This window comes from Pipra filicauda, unplaced genomic scaffold (genome assembly GCF_003945595.2).
Source record: "Pipra filicauda isolate LSUMZ 115617 unplaced genomic scaffold, ASM394559v2 scaffold26_size5592650_pilon, whole genome shotgun sequence".
NCBI classification, from domain to species: Eukaryota; Metazoa; Chordata; class Aves; order Passeriformes; family Pipridae; genus Pipra; species Pipra filicauda.
The window spans coordinates 100,154-115,119 of record NW_024104387.1 but is presented as its reverse complement, the minus strand read 5'-3'; the positions used below and the strand labels follow the sequence as shown (position 1 = coordinate 115,119).

General features: G+C 44.9%; 1 protein-coding gene across 2 annotated transcripts in view; it reads right to left on the bottom strand.

The window, feature by feature from the left end:
- SLC22A18 (solute carrier family 22 member 18) overlaps positions 1-14,966 on the bottom strand; it is a 71,831-nt gene that overhangs the window by 33,854 nt on the left and 23,011 nt on the right. The window lies entirely within an intron of this gene.

Here is a 14,966-nt window from a genome sequence, read left to right as displayed (position 1 = left end):
CAAAACTGTCAGAGACTGGTTCAAGAGAAAGAGAAAAGCCTAATTCTTCTTGCAACATATAGAAGGTCAGTGGAGTTTGTTGCTACCATTGTTGGGGAAGCAAAAGGTTTAGACAAATACAAGGAGAGATTAGATAAACACTTGGAAGAATGATGCATTGAAGGTTACTAAAGAGTCACGAATCACAGTCATTCATTCATGTCAGGAAATCCCCTGAGTTGAAAATATTTGGAGGCTGGAAAAGTAATCAGAGAAGTATCATGCAAGTTTGTCCCACTCTTTCTCTTCCCTAGGATTCTTACTATGATTTCTATCAGAGAAAGGATAAGGATACCAAATCACATTGAGATGCAAGTTCAATTTCCTCCTCTACATTCAGAATCAAAACCATGTCTCCTATCACCACCTCACGATTTTTGCTCATTCACTGGAAAGTGCTGCTTTTTTTCCTTCAGTTCTTAAACATCCCAGAGAATAAATAAGAATAACCACAACTCTCACTTTGTGCTTGGGACAAGCAGTTGGGAAAGGGTAATGCTACATTTCAGTCCAAGAAACGTTCATATATCTTATCAAGGGACTGTTTAACATAACACAAAGATGCAATCTCCCATCTCTTAGTCTTTTTCTTGGATACTCTAAACAAAGTAATGCAAAGTAGCATTACAAAGTAGTAGTTTTTGGGGGTTCTTCCTCACCTTCTTCTTCTTTATGGTGGAGCTTTGTTCCCGAACAGGTAGCAAATCCTTTAGGATTTTGTTAGTTTTGTGTTTTTTTTTTTAATTATTCAATTAAGCAACAAAAACTGCTCTTCCAAGCTCAGAATGTGGTAAATTATTAAAACGCTCCGTTTGGGTGTGTCGCTGGGTAAGGACTCCCACGCACAGACTGGTTAGAAGGTGAGCAGTGCTTGCTAGACTACTCGGTGACTCACCGCCGAACGCATCGTTAATTATATGTTACAGCATGTCTGACTTCATAGAGTACTGTAGGTGGTGTGAAATAATCTTTGAATGAGTTCAGCTTTTTCCAGCTTTTATGAGGTTACAACACTTCAGACTCCAAAAGACTCAGCTGGGCAGGAAACTGTTGAGGATTTGCTATAGTAACCTGAGCTGCACTCACAGCACATCAAGTCTCGACTCACACCAGTGGCTTTGGAGAATCTGCAAGTTTGGCATCGATTGGAGTTGTTACCTCCCACCATCCTGAGGTACTCACTTACTCAAAGCTGGCTCAAAGCAGTGTGTGGGCAGAGCTGAATTTTGCTGCCCAAAGATGAGGGGTGGGGTCCAGGCAGTTCCTGCGAGGGGAAGGGGTAGGATTTGGCTGGGAAAGAAAGCATGAAGAGAGCTCTGGCTAGCCAGAACCCCTGCCTTTTCTGCTGGCACTAAGGAGAGAGGCAGTGACTGCTATTTCCAAGAGGACCTGTTCCAAAAACAGACACAGACACCAGATGCTCTGGCTTTCCACAAACAGCATGCCTTCTCAATACTCTGGCACAGGCAAGTACACAACAGGACTGTGGGCAAATAGTCTGATGCCATAGGTAACAAGCTATTTTGCCAGTGCTTTTTTTTCCCAGCATCAGCCCACTAGGGCACTCTAGCTTCTTCCTCTGTCAATCCCTTTTGCAAGCAGGGATCTGGCAAGGCTACTGCAATGATCCCAGAGAGTAATCCTGGAGTCACACAAAAGCAAGGACCCCCTCTACACCCCACACCCATAGGCTGTGAGGTAAATAAATAGTGAAGACATTGACTAGCCAAGTCTGACACTTAAATTTCATCTCTTACCAGGACTGGGTTCATGTGATTGACATTTTTAAGCTACGTAATCCCTGGCAAAACAAGTTAATTCTTTACCTTGAGGTAACTAACTGTAAATGCAGCATCCTACCAGACGTATGGCACAGACTGATCTTGCCTTGGAACAAGTAGTGGCAGCCAATAGCTCTTACTCTGAGGTGTGAAAAATCTTGCCATGCTTCATCAAGGGCTCCAGCATCTTTTGTCTAATAAGACCTTTTAATGAAATAGTACACATAAGGACTAATTTCATATGGGAAGCAGTGTTGGAACACTAATACCCAAAAGTCACAAATAAAGCATTTCACATGTCAGGTGGAAGACTTTCCAGCATCCCACTCCAACCTCTTTGGTTGCACAACAGGCCCCCTGAAACCAATCCTTTCTCCAGCAAAGACAGAGCCTGCGGGCTGTGGTGCAGCTGATTTGATTTCATGAAGAGTTTGACCCCAGAAGGAGCCATCTGCATGAGATGAGTGAGTCACTCCATTTCAATAATGGGCGAAACCATTAACTGAAGATGCACAGTTTGCTTGTTTGGGCAGGCTTCGTATGCTCAAACCAGGAGTGGTCTCCCTGCTAATGTATTTACTGAACTCCTCCAATTAAGTACTTTGTTTCCCTCATCCATAATGACAATGGTTTCTGCATGTTAAATATATTCAGAAAGGTGGCTGCTCTGTGTTTCATAGCTGCAAATTGGAGTAGCTTTCTCCTCTATACAGTTTGTAGGAAAAACACTAGCCAAGGAATGGCTTAGAAACTTCTCGCTAAGTGATGTACTTTCAATTGCTTTGTTTAGCATAGTAGGAAATAATTTTGGGGGGTTAAAAAGCACATCCAATACTAACTAAAGTTGCTTGCACTTTTCGGAGGAATGAATCAAAAACAAATTTAATGTTTTTCATACCAGTCAAACATAATTGCAGTCTTCTATGCATCTTGGGTATTTTGGTGGATTCCAGCATTGCCAAAGCCCTGAACAAGAACACACTGACCTGCTGCAGCAATTGCATCTCAAGCTCTGCCTCAAACACCTTTGCTCTCAGTTGGAGGCACTCCCCCTTAGGGAGAAAAAGCACTTTGTTCATTCTTCTCACCACATTTCATCTTTCATCACTACAGAGACCACCTACAGGGATGCCAGTTAGTATCAACTGCATTATGCTGAACTGGTATTTATGGGAGCGCTCAGTGGGAACCACATCTTAGGCAGCCTCATGGGCAGCTCTCCACCCAGCCGCTCGCTTATGGCAGAAGCCTACTCCGTTCACCACCAAATGTCAGCAACTGCAAGCTACCTGATGGACTAGTAAGGAAAAAGCGAGGCAGAGTGTTTACTGTATTTCTAGTTGCATTTAATTGCAAATTAGCAGCTGGAAACAAGGAGGGGTGAGCAACGTGTGAGCCGCCAGCTGTCTGCAGAGGAGTTTGGAAACATCCGATTATCTAGAATTGCAGAATATTCTGAGCTGGAAGGGACCCACAAGGATCATTGAGTCCAACTCCTAACTGAATGGCCCATATGGGGATCAGACCCACAGCTTTGGTGTTATCAGCACCGTGCTCTGACCAGCTGAGCCATTTCTGTAGCTGCGGTGGGCAAAGCGCTGGCCCATGGCACACTTGGGATCTGCTGTACCTGGAAGATTTACATTTCAAGCCATCTGCTGTTGCAAGAGGCAGAGCCCACACACTTCTTTGTCAGGACATCTTAGGGAACAGCTGTATTTTAGGTGCTACAACCAGGTGACTGAGGGCGGCAAGGGGCCATGTTATTTGGTGGCTGGCAGTGACAATAATTTTACACTGGCACCTGTGATATCCTGGAGTCTTGCAGAAGCTGCCTGCTTTCAGTAGGAGGACCAGGGAGGTCCACATAAATGGATAAACTTACTGATGAGGAAATTATTTACCTTTTGAGGTTGTTGGCTTTTTTCTTTTCTGCACAGGTAAAAAAAGTTGTGTTTTCATTTCACATTGATTTTATTTTCGGCGGGGCAAAAACATGAAAATGGAGACTCCAAAGTGCTGCCAAGCCTGTTGGACATATGTCTGTACAGCACCAGGGAAATACTGGGGTGTCCAAAGTGCATAGATCCCCAGACCTGGGTCCACATCAGTCCTTGTAATAGTCCTGTTATAAAGTTTTCCTTTTTTACATACAGAAACAGACCTAATGCAGTGGCAGCTGAAAAACCTCACAGTTTAAATCTAAAAATTTATCTTCATAACATCCCTGTGGGTAACAGTGGTGCAAACACCCCAGATGTACCCACAGCAAAATGAAGTACAGAAATCTTAAGTGCCTTAGTAAGGTCCCATAAAGATCATGGTGGAAAAAAAGCCCTAAAAATTAGGTGTCTTGCAGGCAAGTTTAGTGCTCAGACCAGTGGACCACAATTTTCCCCTCCCCTTTCTTTTCCCTGGATCTCCCAAAAGCCATTTTCTGCCTCAGCCTCTGATGCACAGGAACCCACAACTTGCTGTGTCTTGCAGCACCCTGACAACACAACACCAGTACCTACATATTACAGCACCACTGATGAGAGAAGCACACACATGTAGATTTTTAAATTGTGTGACATCCCTATTACTGTTTGAAGAATTCTTCCCCAGGAGCCTTGATATTGCACACTGCTGTCTGCTGGCCCAGCTCAACAGGAATCAGCTCCCTTAGAAACAGGTTTTGCCCTAGGGACACATCCTGGAGCCCTGACTCAATTTAAGCATGGATTTGAGTCAGTAGAAACTTGTCTGAGTAAAAACCACAGGGTAAGAGTAAAACAACCCATGCAGATTCTGAGGAATTAGTAAGAAATGCTGCAATCCTGGCTGCACCACGGGCATCATGGAAAAGAGGTTGGAAAATATCAGCTGGGGACTGTCAACTGATAGTTGGAAAACATCAATATGGAAAAGATGCGAGCCAGTAAAAGCTGAAAATGGTTTACAGGATCAGGCCCAACATCAGCAGTGTAGATATGGTGGCTGCCAATCCTCATCAAAATGGCAGCAGCCAACACAAAGAGCCCAACCAGAGTGCAGAGATATGGATTAGCAGCAGGAAAGGACCTGAAATTCATTGCTCTTCAGTAAGTTATCAGATAGCAGCAGTTGAGTAAAAAACATGGCATGAGTTTAGTACCAACATCTTTACCTTTAATCCCTGCTTCAGGTCAAGGCTCGTAATGGCCTCAAAGTCTTTTTTTTTTTTTTTACGAAATTACACAAACTGAGCACAAGTTTTCTATATATTTGCAGATATAGCCAACATATCCTGTATTTCAACTACACTAATATTGTGATATCCTAAAGCACCATGGAATTTGAAGGCATTAGTGATATTCTTTTTGGTTTGCTTTAAGTCTGGTAATGTTTGCCTTTATTTTCTTCCACAGACCTACTTCTTGTAAAATCCAAGCATTACTGAAAGAGAGTCTTAAAAGATCACTAAACATGTGGAAAAAATTTATCCTAGAGGGAATATGAAAGCCATCTGCCCAAGATTCCCTCTGCACTCATCCTGCAGACGCGAGCAGCAAGAGATCGATGCTCTGGTGGTGAACACAAAGTGGCGAACCCCGGTCTTGCTGGCATCAAAAGAAACTGCACATCCAGCTGTCCAGAGAGCTCAGAGCATATTAGCTAAGAGCATATTAGCCCCTAGGCTAGCCAAGACTTTATCAGTTGGAAAGTCCCAATCATGAGTGCTAGCTGCAAGGGGGAAGAAAGAAAAAAAAGTAACAGGGAAAGATCAGGCAGGACAAGCCTGAACATGTTCAGTTTGTCCTTCCTACGTTACAATTATATCCTCATTCCTCAGAGCAAAAGGCAGTTCAAAGACACAATAAACCCCTTTCTAGTCTTACGCTTCTCAGGAACGTCATTGGAACGGAACTGAAGTGGTTCCCAGAGATAAGGCAACAAAATAAAATTAAACCCTTCCCTACAGCTACACTTTGGTAAAATATCAGCAGAGAAATAGAAGCACCATTCAGACATAACCATGGCATTCATCTGAGGAAATAAGACTTTCCTTAGAGGTTTCAAGCTCATCAGTTTAGTATAGTGCTCCTCAAACTCTGCACTTTTCCTTTCTTTGCATTGCCTCTAAGGCTCATACTAATTTCATTTTATGGGTTGGATACTATTTTATTGTCAGGAAATGTGATTCCCTTTTGGTGTACAACTTTATAAATTCTTCAGTTTAGGTCCCAGGAAATCTGGGCTAAAGCAGTACAGACCATAGAATGGCTTTGGAGCAGGCAAAGCCTGAGGGACCAATTAAAACAGCCACCAAACTGGAGATTTCTAAAGCTTTTCTTTCTTCCCCTCGGGCCAACAGAGGGGACAAAGAAAAGAAACAGAGCTGAAAGACAAGGCAGGAAGCGTGCTCAAGATGGACCTGGGAGGTCTCCAAGGGCACACCCGTCCCATCCTGTCTCCCTCCCAAACCTGATAAAGCAAAACCAAAGGCATGGGGCATAATGATGTCACAGGGAGCAATTAAGTGGCAAGGGGAAAATAATTGGATTTTCAGCTAAAACCATGAGTCCCTAAACAGCCCTAACAGCAAAGCATTTGGCAGCTGCAAACCTAGACATTGTTGGGACAAGCAGAAACAAAAGGTTCCATCATCGGTTACCAAACCACACCGAGACCATCAAGCACTTATTGAAAAGTCATGATAAAGTGAAACAACAGTGGTTTTAAAAAATTTTTGAATCTCCTTCACTAATACTTTGATAGAGTATAGAAATTGCTCTGCCCATCATCCCAGCTCTGGGATCTCATTTCCAACATACAATCATGTAACTCTTACAAACTTCAACCTGGCACAGGACAGACATCTTTTCTACCATGATGGGGCTGCATGAGAACTTAATTACTCAACTAAAAAGCCACAAATACTCCAGACTGACTCAGTTCAGGTGCACTGGATTTTTTTCTTGCCTTTCACTGGGTCAGGGAATTTCTTTCCACCCTTTTCCAGCCCTTAGAAAAGGGGCACATGGCTGAAGGAGTCAGCAGTCATGAATAATCAGGGAGGGACTTCTCTAGAACAAGGCAGCAATGTGAAAAAGTCTTTCTTCTGGGACGACATTTGCATGACCGAGGGATGACATAATAAGTCCACAAACAAAAAAGGCTTTATACCCGCATGGTGGCTTTTGAAACTTCTCTGCACTGACTTAGTCCTTCCCTTCTATACAGAAGCATCACATTTTGGGGGCAGGAATTTAAGCTCCATCTGCACCAGGTCAATTGCCTTCTCTGCAGCCATGGCTGTATCTCATTATTTCCGACTAACGCAATCCTACAACCCACATTAAGGATGCCGTTTTATGGGGCACAGTGTTTCCCTGTAGGACTGAAGGGATTTATTTCTGCTCTGGTATAAGGGCATAAGAGGCAGGCCCAGGGTGACAGACCTATTTGGATAGGAGAACCATCAACATACTGCTGGAGCCACCTCAAGAGGCAAGGCCAGTGCCTGAATATCAGCTTGCAGTGATGGAGCAGAAAGAAAAGATAGAAACAGTATTGCCAGAGAGTGAAAGAGGAGCAACATGCTAAGACCGTGCCACCTCCCACCAAAAAAATAAATCGGAAAAAAAAAAAAAATCAAGCCCCTGTTAGACCCTTGGGACCTGCTGAAAGAACTGAACAAAAAAAGAGGTGCTGAAGTGCTGCCAGAGAAGCTGCATGCCAGGACACATCCCTGCAAAGGCAGCCCGAGTACTGTGTGTACCGCCAGGGCACCAAACTGGTGCTGGAAACCCAGCCAGGGTGTAAACTCATGGTGCAGATGATCAGACTGAAGCAGAACTAATGTTTCACTTCCAGCATGGGCTCTTTGCCAGATGTGGACCTCTGCTGAGAGTTAACTGAAATGCATTTGAAACTCTGCACAAAACCCTCTACTTCACAGGTAACTTGTTTTTAAGGAGAGGGCTGAGCAGTGATCTGAGGTGTAAGAATTAGATAGTTCAGACCCTCACAGAAAAGTGTCTGGAGACTTTCAGAGAGGTGAAGCAGGCACTACAGGAATGATGGAGGCTGGACCAAATCCAGCCTCCCAAGCCTAAGGGGATTCGCTCATGCTGCCGGGAGCCAGGAAACCGTTTCTCACCAGTATAGGAAATTGAGTGCTTGGCAACAAGGAAGGCAGCTCTCCCACAACTCCCGTTACGCAAACAGCTGCCTTCTGCTGGGTTTCAACATGCTTCGCTGCTCCAAAAATAATTTCCTGCTTGATTTGTTACCATTAGCAGGAGCACAGAGTGCAGCATGAACAATTATGCTGCTCCACACTGGATCCAGCTAGCCACTGAGTTCTAGCGAAAGGCCCGATTTCTTTTTTTGGCTGAGGGGCCCGATTGCGCAGGAGGGAAGGTAAGCGGGGTGATAGCATAAGCCTTCTCTTCCTCTCTGAGGGGTGTTGACACAAGCCTGGACAAAAGTACCTGTCACCTTTGTCCTTCCAGGTCCTTTTCCAGAGCTGACATTTCCCAGCCCTTACAGCTCCTAACACTTATGGCATATAACTAACACTCAGCAAGCAAGCAGGAATCAATGACAATATAAAGTTCAATAACAAAGTCACTGCTTGGTGGGCAATTAGGAGATGTGCTGGTCCTGGACAGAGTTGCTGGAATTCCCCCCCAGCACAAGAACTGAAAAGCTGCTATCATTCTGGCATTCCCACTGGATGACTTTGTGTTCCCTTTGGGGGTTGCTGGAGTAATAACAGTCCAGCTCAGTGCTTTGGGAACAGCAGCACTTTCCTTTCCTAGTTGGACTGGAATTTGGATATCAAATTTTGCCCTAAGGTGCATCTGATTTCCTGTTCCCTATTCCCAGCCCAGGCATCTGCATGCCCCTTCCCAAGGGCCTGCCTTGGGGGGATTCCTCCATGGGCCTTCATCAACAGGCTTTGGAAAGCTCAAGTAGTACAGAGAGTTAAAGATTCCAAGGCCCAGCACATCAGTAGCCCACTCCATGGCCTGTGCACCACCAACAGCACAGCACACCAACCTTCCCAACTCATGGCCTTACACAGCAGTTAGCTGGTATCTTCCAGATGAAGTTCAAGTAACGTTCAGCAAAGAAATGAAGCAGCTAAGTAAAACTCAGTGTCGCCAATTAAAACAGCAGCTGCAAAGCAGGATTCAGAAGGTGAGAGCACGACCACAGAATCAACCTATTTTAAGGCAATCTTCTTATAATTTGAAATTGAAGTTGTGCAATGGCACATGTTTATGCTTATACATTGTAAGCCCAAAGAGACCACGAGGAACCATTTAATCTGACCTGCACCACATGAGCCTTACCAATCTTTTTTTCCCCCCAGTCATTCTTTGAGCCACACAACAGCTTATGAAAGATGTCCCTTGGCCATGACTAGAAGAATATAAGGGATGATGAACCCACCATTGCTTTTGGGGAGCTTTAACAGAAACTAACCTTAGAAGGTAAAGCCCTAAAAAGAGAGGAAAAGTCCCATCAGCTGTCCTGCACAGGACATAACTGCAGGATGACACCCCAGCTTTCACATACAAGACAAAATATGAGTCTGAGCTGACCCAAATGCCAGGTGAAGCCCCTCCTGTCACAGTCACAATAAAAGGGAATAACCCTGCAAAGAAGGTGACTCCTCAGCTGCTAGAGGACCTGAGCTGGGCAGTAGGACAGGATTGGTGGGAAGAGTGTGCAATCTGGTTTCTGTGCTCAGCTGCCCCATGTCTGCAGCAGCTGCTGCTCCCACAGCCCAAGGGAGTTCAGATAAGCAGCAGTTCAGCTTTTCCAGACATAGCACAATTCCTGTTTACAGCCTCTGGGCTAGTCTTTTCAAAAGAAGGAGCTAGGTGTCTATTCTTGCAGGAAACCAGGTGTGTAAACAGTTCAATTAATATGCCCAGCAAACTGTGCTCTAGCACAGCAAAGAGGGCTAGTGGAGACAAGCCAAGAGCACAGGAGTCGATGAAGGAAAATACTTTTAAAGAATATGCTTAATTAGAGATGGGCCTGGGCCAAAAGTTCATATTTGAACACCTGGAATAGCCCAGGGGAGAAGAATGGTAACCTGAACCCAGATCCATGTTTTGTAACTCTCTCCTCTCCCAAATGAAGTAAAACCCAGACCTAACCATCACACAGTCTGAGCTACAGGGCTCCAACAGCCAAAGCTTGGAGGTCTGGTTTTCTACTTACAGCCTGGTTTTGGCCAAGTAATCGTGTTCAGCTGCTGGTGCCCTCTGTTCCTCTCACCCCACTCCACCCAGTGTACTGTTGAAGGCCCACTCTGCCCACTCAAGACCATGCCCCTGGATGACTGACTCATGGTGGAGATGCCTGTCCAGTGTCTGATGGCTCATCCATTTGCTCCAGCAGCCATGGCATCCTCAGCACTGTGACCAAGCCCAACTTTTCACTGCACTGCCTTCTTCCTGCCCTCACAGGTGACAGCTGCACCTCCTGGTCAAAGCAAGAAGACTGCCCTAACAGAAAGCCAAGCTCTACTCTTGTCAGTAAGACAAATATTGACAGTGACTCTTAGTTTTGTGCCAAATCCTCAGATTTATGGCTTGTTTTGAATGGTACAACCTCTGTGGTAGAGAAAGCCTTCCCTGTCATTTATGAGTGCTGGCAGAAGTGGCAGACTCCCTTTTCTCCCCCACAGCTCAGTTCTCAGGAACTGAAAACTAAATTTCCCCCACACCTTACCATCTCTTTCAACTGCAGATTTTCTTTATAGCAGAGTCACATTTGACAAAAAAAGGTCAGACCTGTCCCTGTAAAACTGCTCTGTCACAGGCACATCATGCATTTCAGACAGCTTGCAAGGCTGACTAAACATTTACTTTTGGATGGCTCATTTCCAAAGTCTAGAGAGAGATCCTAGTCCACAATAAGAGAGTGCCTGGATGTGCCATCAGATGGCTTCATTGCCCTGTTACAGGGTGCCATTTGCATTCCTGTGCTTTCCCCCTCACTGGGTGCCACTGCTGAGCTCGCTGTCACATGCCCCTCTCAGGGCAGACCTGCAGACAGGTCAGGCCTTAGCTCCTAGCTGGATTATTCTTGGTAAGTATTTGTCACTCATTTTTGTATCATCTGACCTTGGATCCTGTTAGGCTGAGGTAGGTGACTAATGCACGTGGCTCTTGATTGCTTTCCTGGTGGGCATCAGACCTCTCACCAGCACAGAATGGAATGAATTGGCACAGCTGGAGAAGAACAAATGGGATTTTCTCACACTGGATGCTTGAATAATCAAGGCAGTGTTTGTGTTTTGAAAACCTTTGGAACGGTTTAGGCCCATTGCTATTCAGAGGAGTTTTGCACCATGGATGCACTTTTGGAGCTATTGCAAATTCTTCCCTGCTGTGGCTGAACCTCCATTCAAAGAAATGAAACAATTTAAAAAAATAACGATCAGACTTTCTACAAAAGCACAGGCAAAATTTTATGAGTCTTTCAAGGGCCAAGAAACTCTGTCTGAAAGTGCTTGCCACACAGCCTCCAGGCAAAATCAAAATGATGCAATTTTTGGTAGGTAGTACAGATTACAATCAGGCAGTTAAACATCCCAGACTGTGTAATCATATGCAATGAGAACACACGTGGGTGTAGTGTGAGGTGTGAGCCTGGTGTCACCAACCACAGGCTCCTCTGGTTACCCTAAAGGAGTTATTCAACAAATGCTTTAAAAGTTTCTTTTCTAAACATCAGTGGGTCCATCTAGAAGAAGGTCTCTTTCTGTCATGAACAGTAGTTCCTGGAAGACTGGGAAATGTCCAGAATTACACTGGAAAACATTAGCCATAAGAATTGATTCATCATCTGTCTCATATCCAGCTGTGTCTGGACAGTTGGAAAGGGGAGGGAAAGAAACCCATCACAGACAATATAAAATCTGTTATACAGCTTTATATCAGGAAAGAGCCTCTCTAACCTTCTGTAGGAAGTAAGTTCAAACATCTGACACATGAGCATCCTCAGCTTTAATAACCATTACTGTCTTTCATCCCCCCCCCATTTTTTTAAAGTCTGAGAACAGCATTTAAGACTGGCTTCCTTTAAGCATTGCTCAGATGCTCCCCAGATGGCTTTTCCAAGGGGATTTATAATTATTCAGGTTTTTTAAAAGAAATATCCTGCAGCAATATTTTAGGTTTCTGGTGCTTGCCTTCCTTCCTCTACAAATTTCTTTACCCAGAGCTTGATTTAAAACAAACTCAAAGGAAACACTTCCAATGACTTCAATATGTCTCAGATCACATACCCTGGGGTAAAAGAGAAATGAACCAAATCCCATAAAAGAAAAGATGGTGCAGATTTCAAAGGGTTTCACAGTCAAGTTTTGTAAAGAAGTAATTAGTCCAAAAGTCTTAGCCTAGAATATAATGAAATAAAGGAACATTCAGTAAAATGTTAATACTGCATACTGACCACAATGGATTCGATGTATAATCAATCCCCTCTTCACCAAGAAAAATAAATTAAAAGCAAAGCAACGGTTGCTATAACAACAACTAAAGCAGGAAATCTCTAATTCCCAAAAACTCTCAAAGTTTTCAGATTCTGAAGTACCTTAAATGGACCAGGTTTCCAAAAGTACTAAATTCCTATCTGCTGAAAATCCACGTTAGACATCCTCAAGGGGGAGGCTGACATAAAATCACAGTCATTTCTGGAAAGGCTGATGACTGTGCTTCTGTATTAGAGGGCAGCTGGGGAGCAGAGCTGAGCCCCTTACTGATGGTAAAGCAAAGCAAATTATTCTAATGAACATATAGGGTCTTTGTCTCTCTCAGGCCACCTAAGTCATCTCCCAAGCAATAGTTAATTAGAACAAGACATGCTACTCCTCCAAAGCTGCTGCTCCACATCCCCCAAAATGGAGTGCAACCCTATAAGACATGTTGTCCTGCCTCCTGCAAATGCTTACTGGGTGAACCACGAGAGTTTCTACATGTGCTATGGCACAACACACTGCTGGATCAACACACAGTGCTAAGCCCTGTACACTAACAGACTCTCACCATGGCGTGTGGCCTCTCGGATCCCACTGTTAGCATTGCCCTCCTCTTGGATCAGCATCTCTCCTTGCTAGCAGCACTTAAGGTAATTTCCTGCACCACTTGGCACAACACAGGGCTCCTCCTGAGTGGTCAGGAGCTTGTAATTTGAATGCTACAGAGAACATTTGATAGAATCATAGAATGGCTTGGGCTGGAAGGGAGCTTAAAGATCATCTAGTTCCAATCCCCCTTCCATGCACAGGGACACCTTTCACTAGACCAAGTTTCTTTACTGGAAGGTGCTCTAAAGGTCTCCCTGGAGCCACCTTCTCTCTAGGCTGGAAAACTCCAGCTATCTCTGTCTTCTTAGGAGAGGTGCTCTGATCATCTTTGTGGCCCTCCTCTGGACTCACTCCAAGAGGTCCACAACCTTCTTATGTGGGGGGGCCCCAGAGCTGGATGCAGCACTCCAGGTGGGGAGTCATAAGAGCAGAGCAGAGAAGCAGAATCCCCTCCCTCAAGCTGCAACACTTCTCTTAATGCAGCCCAGGATGCCAATGTCTTTCTGGGCTGCAAGCACACATTGCTATGGGTCACATTGAGCTTCTCATCCACTGGCACCCTCAAGTCCTTCTCCTCAAGGCTGCTCTCAATCTATTCTCCATCCAGTCTGAATTAGTGCTTGGGATTGCCCCAGCCCACATGCAGGACCTTGCACTTGGCTTTGTTGAACCTTATGAGGTTCATATGGGCTCACCTCTCCAGCCTGTCCCTCTGGATGGCATCCCTTCACCCTAGAGTATCAACCACACCAGTCAGCTTGGTGTCATCAGCAAACTTGCATTTGAGACCCACTGTCCAGGTCCTCAACAAAGATGTTAAATAATACTGGTCCCAGTACAGCCGCCTAAGGGCCACCACTCATCACTGGTCTCCATCTGGACATCCAGCTGTTGACCACAATTCTTTGACTGCAGTAATCCTGCCAGTTCTTTATCCACCAAGGGGTCCACCCATCAAGTCCATGCCTCTTCATTTTAGCGACAAGGATGTCATGCAGGACAGTGTCAAATGCTTTGCACAAGTTCCGATAGATGATGTTACTCATTCCTTCCTCAGCCATCCCTGTTGTAGAAGGCCATCAGATTTGTCAGGCATGATTTGCCTTAGTAAATCCTGTTGGTTATTGCCACTCACCTCCTTATTTTCCATGTGCCTTAGCATAGTTTCCAGGAGGATCTTGCAGGCATAGAGATGAGACTGAGTGGTGTGTAGTTCCCCAGGCCTTCCTTTTTCACCCCCTTTGAAAAAAGGGCATTTTGTTTCCCTTTTCCAGATGCTGGGAACTTTACCAGACTGCCACAGCTTTTCAAATATCATGGATAGTGGCTCAGCCAGTTCATCCCCCAGTTCCCTGAGGACCCATGGATACTTCTCATCAGGTCCCAGAGACTTGTGCACCTTCGGGTTCCTTAGCTGTTCTCGAACCTGATCTTCTCCTACAGTGGAAGGTTCATTCTCCTGGTTCCTGCTTTTGCCTTCTGTGACTTGGGCAGTGTGGCTGGGGCACTTGCCACTGAAGACCAAGGCAGAAGAGTCATTGAGTACCTCAGCCTTCTCCATATAAGGTCTCCTGTTTCCTTCTGGAGAGGGTCCGCATTTTCCACCATCTTACTTTTACCGCCCACATACCTATAGAAGCTGTTCCTGTTGCTCTTGATGTCCTTGGTCAGATATAATTCTATCAGGGCTTTTGCTTTCCTAAAAGGATCATGGCTACTTAGACCTGACTACTTAGAACTTTCTATATTCCTCCCAAGCTACCAGTCCTTGCTTCAACCCTCTGAAGGCTTCCCTCAGACACCCTCTGTGTCTGAGTTTGTCCAGGAGTTCCTTGTTCATCCATGCAGGTCTCCTGGCATTTTTGCATGATCACTTTGTTGGAACACATCTCTCCTAAAATTGGAGGATGCAATCCTTGAATATTAACCAGGGAGGGTTGAGCCTCTCTTCCCTGCAGGGCTTTATCCTATGGTACTCTACCAAGCAGACCCTTGAAGTGGCCAAAGTCTGCTCTCCTGAAGTCCAGGGCAGGAAGCTTGCTGTGCAAGCTTGATGCTTAATGCTT